The following is a 7,072-nucleotide window of genomic DNA, read 5'->3' as shown; positions in this document are numbered from 1 at the left end:
AAATAAATTAAATAAATAAATAAACTTAAATTTAAAACAAAACAAACAAACAAAGAGCATTACAGGCCAGCCAAATAGCTCAGTGAATTAAAGTGCCTGCAAGCAGGCACAGGGGCTGGGGTTCAATCCCTGGGCCTGCCATGCCAGCCCCGCCCTCAGAGTACGCTGAGATGGCAATTGAGACTGTGCGTGGTTGCACGTGCCTGTAATCTCAGCTCTGGGGAGGCTGTAAACAGGCGGATCACTATGAGTCTGATCAAGTAGTGAGACCCTGAACACCCTGTAGACCCTTCCCAAAAAAAAAAAAAAAAAAAAAAAAAAAAGAGCATTACATTCTGCACCCTGCTCTGAACAGATATCAGGGACATGGGCACTATTGTTACTTTCCTCCCTATCCCACGCCCCAAATGTTTACAGTGACCACACAAAGCAAGGTGTTCACAATAATTATATTGAGGGAAATTTTTTTAAACCACCAACAATGAACAAAAAATAAAATCCACTCACTCTGCTGCTGTTTTAAAATTTCAATGTTAGTTTTTGCATCCCCCCAACCCTGCTTGTAAGGAACTAAAAACTAAACATCTGGTGAATAGCAAAGATTTCACTACACTTCAAATGCAGAACACCTATGAAGCAGAGGGATGGTGGCTTTTTAAACAGAAGCAGACAAAAAAAAAGATGGAGGACTCCTTCAGTCCTTCAATAGTCTTAGCAAAACTTTCCAGATACTGCTTCACACTGTTCTGCAGCAAATACCGTGCATTCTGTGTCTGGCCCTGTGTTCCTGAAATGGTAATGATCTCATCCTTAGATCTTTCTAAAGGCTCATCAATTTTGATAGAAGCTCCCAATTCATGATGGATTTGTTTAATCTGCTGACCACCTTTGGCAATAATAGATCCAGCCAAATCTTTAGGAATAGTTACTTGTGTAGTAATAACAGGTCCACCAAGATCACCATATGAACCATGACTCCCTGCATAGGAGCAATCATAGCCAGAGCCACCCTGTGGTCCATGTGCCATCTGCCATTCTGATGGGCTCCATGTATCTATCGCAGAGTACCAAGTTGCATCAGCCCTGAAACCAACCATGCCATCATAGCGCTCTCCAGGTCTTCCTCTTCTATCAGAGGCCAGAAGATCTCCTTCTCTAAGTGGTGGTGGTGGAAGAGGAAGAGTTCTGCTACCACCCCGGCCACCTCGACCAGGAGGAGGGGGTGGTGGTCCCCGACAAGGGCTCATGTCATCATAATCTCTTCTAGAGGGAGGCATGGGATGCCCACCTCGAAAAGGAGGCATTCTGTCAAAACCACCTCTCCCCTGCATAGGAAATCCTAGAGGCTGTCCAGCGGGGTCATCAAACATCATGGTAAAAACCACCGTAGTAATAAGTTTCACCATAAAAATTGGGATCACAATGCTGTGCATGGCCTTTGATGGGAGACTCAGATATAAGATCAAGGATGATCTTTATGCATTCTACAGCCCTGTCAGGCTTTCCTCCAATAAGAACAACTCTGTCAGTGGAATGAGGACAGCATTCTTGGAAAAGCTTGATTGTTGTCTGAGTGTTCTCTTGAAGTTCTTTGATATTAGCACCTTTGACCCCAATAATTCCTCCTGCCAGACTTTGATGAATTAACAGGCTCAACTAGAAGTCAAAGTCACTTCCTTTATAGTGTTGCTAATTTAAGCATTCCACAGCCTCAGATTCAGCGGGCGCTAGCTGGTTGCAGTGGGTGATGGCAACTTCAGGCCCTCTTCCAAGGTAGGGATGATTTTCTTCAGAATTTCTCCAACTGTTTCAGTATCAGCAATGATCCTCAATATGCACTCATGGCCACTGCTGTCTGGGACTGAAACACTGACATTGTAGTCTGTACAGAAAGCCTTAACATTCTTGCCTCCTTTTCCAATCACTGTCCCAGCCTTCTTGCTCTGAAACAGAATTTGTAATTCAACCATCTATCTCACTGGTGTTTCTAGATCTTTTAAACACTTGATCCTCTTCCATATCTTCTGCAGGATGTTTACCAAATTCACCATTGGTTTCAGTGTTGGGGAAGGTTTCCTTGGGCTGCTCAGTTTCCATTTTCTTGTATTAAATGGACACACCAACTTATAAGCCGCAAACAAGTGGAATCAGGAAGGACACCGAGGTCGGTGCAGCAGAGAAGCAGAGAATAATGGTGGCCACAGTGCCTTTGCCTGCAGCACCCTCCTCCTCTCTCGTTCTCTCACTCACTCTATCCATAGATTTTACACTACCTTAGTCAAAAGGCCAAGAAGCAATTATCCATAGATTTTAGAAGAGGGGAAGTACAAAAAATTAAAACAGCTACTTTTTTATTACTTCATGATCCAAGGAAGTCTATATTCTAATTTTGTACTTGACAGCCTTATATCAAGTGATCTGTTAACAAGGATCTCCAACACTGTTCAAGGTAAACGTATTAAGTGTGTCTTGGGACAGTTGGCAATAGGGGACAAAACCAATAGAAATGAATACTTCCAGAAAGCAGAAGATATTATATATATTATAAGCCTTTCCTCTAGGTACCTCCAACACACACAGAGATTCCTCCTTTCTCACCAGCTATTCCCTAGCATGACATCTATTATCATAGACAGCCACTATTTTTCCATTGGGTCAGTAATTAAATATATGATGAGATTGAGATTTTTTTAGTTCATTGTAGCAATCTATTTTTATTGAAGATAAATAGTTATACAGGTCTTGATGAAAATCTCTCTTAACATTTACAAAGTAGAGTGCACCAATACTTAAGGTATAAATATGTCGGAGAAGCTATCAGCCACTCACAACCTTATAGGAATCAATCCCACTGGCTTTGTTTTCCTTCTCACCTTGAGTTGAGTTCACTCACCTTTGGAGGGGTGGGGAGACAGAGGAAGAGAAAAACTATGCCTGGGGCTAGGCTTGGGAGGCTATCTGCTCTACATAGATGGTGCCTGGGAGAAGGCAGGACAAGGAGTGGCGGTGGGGCGGGGGAGAGAACAGAGCTTTTTTTTCTCATTAAACTTTGTTTTAATGGGTCTCAAAATACTGTGACAGATTTTTAGTCAAGTTGTTTCCATTAAAAAGTATTGATTTTTAAAGGGCTGGCCAAATAGCTCAGCAGATTAAAGTGCCTGCTCAGGCAGATGCAGGGGCCAGGAGTTCAATCCTTGGGCCTGCTGTGCGAGCCCCACCCCCGGGGTGCACTGAGACAGCAATTGAGACTGGGCAGGTGGCACATGCCTGTAATCCCAGCACTCAGGATTCTGTAAACAGGAGGATCACTATGAGTCCAATCTATATAGTAAGACCCTGTAGACTCTGTAGACCCTGTTCTAAATAAAAAAAGAAAAAAAAGTATTGATTTTAAAAACTAATAATTTAAAAACTGCCACACACACACACACACACACACACACACACACACACACACACACAGAAATGGTCCACGAAACATTCTCCTTTTCTTCTGAAGGTTTTACGATGAGTTGTTATCATTAACCAGTCTTTCACTATTAAACTTAATTGGCCAATTGGGAGAAACAGTTCTGAGACCGGTCTTCCACCACTGATTAAGACTGGGGTGGCAGGTGTTAAGAATAATATTCATTTAGCCTTCTGAGCTTTCTAGACAGACTTGGTGACCTTGCCAGCTCCAGCGGCCTTCTTGTTCACAGTTTTGATGACACCCACAACTTGTCTCATATTGCGAACAGCAAAATCATCCAGAGGTGGATAGTCAGAGAAGCCCTCAACACATATGGGCTTGCCTGGAACCATATCAACAATGGCAGCATCACCTGATTTCAAAAACTTGGGCCCATCTTCCATCTTTTTACCAGACTGGGGATCAATCTTTTCTTTCAGCTCAGCAAACTTGCAAGCAATGTGAGCTGTGTGACAATCCAGGACAGGGTCATAGCATGCCCTGATCTGGCCAGGATGGTTCAGAAAAATCACCAGAGCAGTGAAACCAGCTGTTTCCACTGGTGAGTTGTTTTTGCTGTCACCAGCAACATTGCCACACCAGACATCTTTGACAGACACGTTCTTAACATTGAAGCCCACATTGTCCCCAGGAAGAGCTTCACTCAAAGCTTCATGGTGCATTTCAACAGACTTTACTTCAGTTGTGATATTGACTGAAGCAAAGGTGACCACCATGCTGGGTTTGGGAACACCAGTCTCCACTCAGTCCACGGGAACCATACCAATACCACCAATTTCATAGACATCCTGGAGGGACAGCCACAAAGGCTTGTCAGTGGGGCTAGTAGGTGGGAGGATGCAATCCAAAACTTCAAGCAGTGTGGTTCTACTGACATTGCCATTTTTACGAGTGACCTTCCATCCTTTGAACCAAGGCATATTAGCACTTGGCTCCAGCATGTTGTCACCATTCCAACAAGAAATTGGCACAAAAGCTACAGTGTCAGGGTTGTAGCCAATTTTTTAAATGTAGATGCTGACTTCCTTAAGAATTTCCTCGTATCTCTTCTGGCTGTAGGGTGGCTCCATGGAATCCATTTTGTTAACACCAACAATTAATTGTTTCACACCCAGTGTGTAAGCGACAAGGGCATGCTCATGGGTCTGCCCATTCTTGGAGATTCCAGCTTTGAATTCACCAACACCAGCAGCAACAATCAGGACAGCACAGTCAGCCTGCGATGTGCCTGTAATCATGTTTTTGATGAAGTCTCTGTGTCCAGGAGCATCGATGATGGTCACGTAATACTTGCTGGTCTCAAATTTCCACAGGGAGATATCCATGGTGATACCACGCTCACGCTCGGCTTTCAGCCTGTCCACCACCCAGGCATACTTGAAGGAACCCTTCCCCATCTCAGCAGCCACCTTCTCAATTTTTTCAATGGTTCTTTTGGCAATGCCACCGCATTTGTAGGTTAGATGGCCAGTAGTGGTGGACATGCCAGGCATACTTGAAGGAACCCTTCCCCATCTCAGCAGCCACCTTCTCAATTTTTTCAATGGTTCTTTTGGCAATGCCACCGCATTTGTAGGTTAGATGGCCAGTAGTGGTGGACATGCCGGGGTCCACATGCCAAATCATGACAATATAAACGTGAGTCTTTTCCTTTCGCATGTTGGCTTTGATTTAGTGGTGGCTTCCACTACACTTGTGCCCTCGTGGGAAACCTGTTGTGAAAAACATAGAGCTTATTTTAAATTGTGTTTAGGTCTGGCACTGGTGGATCCCAACATGATGGAAAAGGCCTAACTTAGATAGAGATGACTCATACTCAAGCTCATTGTAAGTTCTTTGGGAAAACTGAGTCCTGTAACTTGTTTCTTTATCTGAGAATCTTGCCATCTCTCCTATCCATTCTGTCTCCCTCTTTAAACCATTTCACCTGAGAAAGCCTCAGAGGAAATCCCATTTGTCACTGGAACCAGCTATCTGCACTTGTGTCTCCATTGTTTTCACAATGCTACTGCAGGTCATTCATCACACACCATCAGAGTTTCAGGCAACTTTCCCAGCATGTACCCTTGCTCATAGGACTCAGGAGCCCAAGTGCTCAGAACTTCACTTGTCACGAAAGCTGTTATGTTCTTGTGCCAGTAGAATGGAGAAATTTTCCATCCTGAGCTGAATGGAAGAGCCTCCAGCTGTCCTCACGGAGACAAGCTCTCCTGAAGCAGAGGCTGTGTGTCCAGCCAGCCAGGAGACTTCGGGAAGCAAGCCACTTCAGGCCGTGAAGTGATTCTAGGCATGACTTAAACCTAGAAGCTGCAGAGCTAAGGATGGTGGCCTTCACCGCAGATGACCCGCGTTCTCAGCTCATCCTTTCCTGGGGCAGAGGGAGGTTAAGTAAGTCCCTCCCTCCCCTGAATGTCACTTCACCCTGTACCCCATTTTACCTTTCAGTGGAGCAAGCATTTATTTAGTCTCGGTGCTGTGCACATCCTGTGAGTGGGTTTTCGTCACTAGCCCTGTTGTGTTATTAATGTCAGTTTAAAGAGGATCTCAATGAGGCTAAAGAGGCACAGACAGGAAGGAGTGTGGCTTAGTTTTGACACCAACTTTATTTTCAGAGCTATTGAAATGGCCAAGTGTTACACTGCATGGGGAAGGGCTTTGAAAGCCATAATCTCACAATGATAAATAATGATGGCAGGACAGCACAGGATTTTACAGTCAAAGAAGACGCTGGCTGTGCAGTTGATGCAGGAGAGAATGTGTTGATCTCCCTCTGCTGGTCTCAGTTTACTCATCTGTAAAATGGACATGATCACATATCTACCTTCTGGGATTATTACCGGGATGGACTGGAGTTGTGTCTTCAAAATCCTCAGTTCTATCTAAGTCTTAGCTGCTCTGCTGCTGTTAGATGCAGGCTGTTAGGTCTTGCTTAAAAATTAGAGAAAACACAGTTTGTTTATAGGCTTTTCCTCATCTTACACATTCCATCTTTCATTCACATTCTATTGCCAGTTAAATACAAATGCCAGAAAGCTGATTACTATCATCAATTTTTAACAAGAACATTGTGTAGTATGTGTGACAAACGTACTCAAGCCTCTCTATCTCGCAACCTGAGTGAATGAAATTCCACACCCAACACCTCCATAAATAACCTCCTCCAGCCCCGCCTGCTCTCTGCCAACCTCCGACACAGCTTCTTGGGTTCCGCTCTCCCACTCCTACCTTTACATTCTGCTCTGCTTTTGTGCCTTCTCTGTTTCTTGGCTCTAAACTGCCAACTCCTCCCCAGCTCGCACCTCGGGATGGTGCTCCTCTGTGTCCTTAACTGTGGGGCTCCCGTCTTCTGTTGGCACAATCATTGTTTTAGCAATGATTCTGGTTTCCACACTCTTTTTGGTCTCAGGCCCAAACTTCTGCTTCTGAGACTCGCAGGGGTCCACCCTGTTGTAATTGATGGTGGAGAGCTTTGGCTTTACTCAGGCTAGTGTTACCGCATTTTCTCTTACTCTCCGTTTTTAGTTGTCTTGCAGGGATGGGTACCAAGCAAAATAGCAATTGAGGCTCAGATTGTGTCTCTCAATGTCAGACCTCCACATT

At 44.4% G+C, this 7,072-nt stretch overlaps 2 pseudogenes; both read right to left on the bottom strand.

Moving 5' to 3' along the window:
- Positions 1–629: 629 nt before the first annotated feature.
- Positions 630–2,097, bottom strand: LOC101562628 (annotated as a pseudogene).
- A 1,532-nt stretch (positions 2,098–3,629) lies between these two features.
- LOC101572292 lies at positions 3,630–5,131 on the bottom strand (annotated as a pseudogene).
- Positions 5,132–7,072: the final 1,941 nt, after the last annotated feature.

This window comes from Octodon degus, unplaced genomic scaffold (assembly GCF_000260255.1).
Source record: "Octodon degus isolate 3935 unplaced genomic scaffold, OctDeg1.0 scaffold00087, whole genome shotgun sequence".
In the NCBI taxonomy this organism is placed as follows: Eukaryota; Metazoa; Chordata; class Mammalia; order Rodentia; family Octodontidae; genus Octodon; species Octodon degus.
The sequence above is the reverse complement of the archived record's forward strand: the minus strand, read 5'-3'. Positions and strand labels throughout refer to the sequence as shown.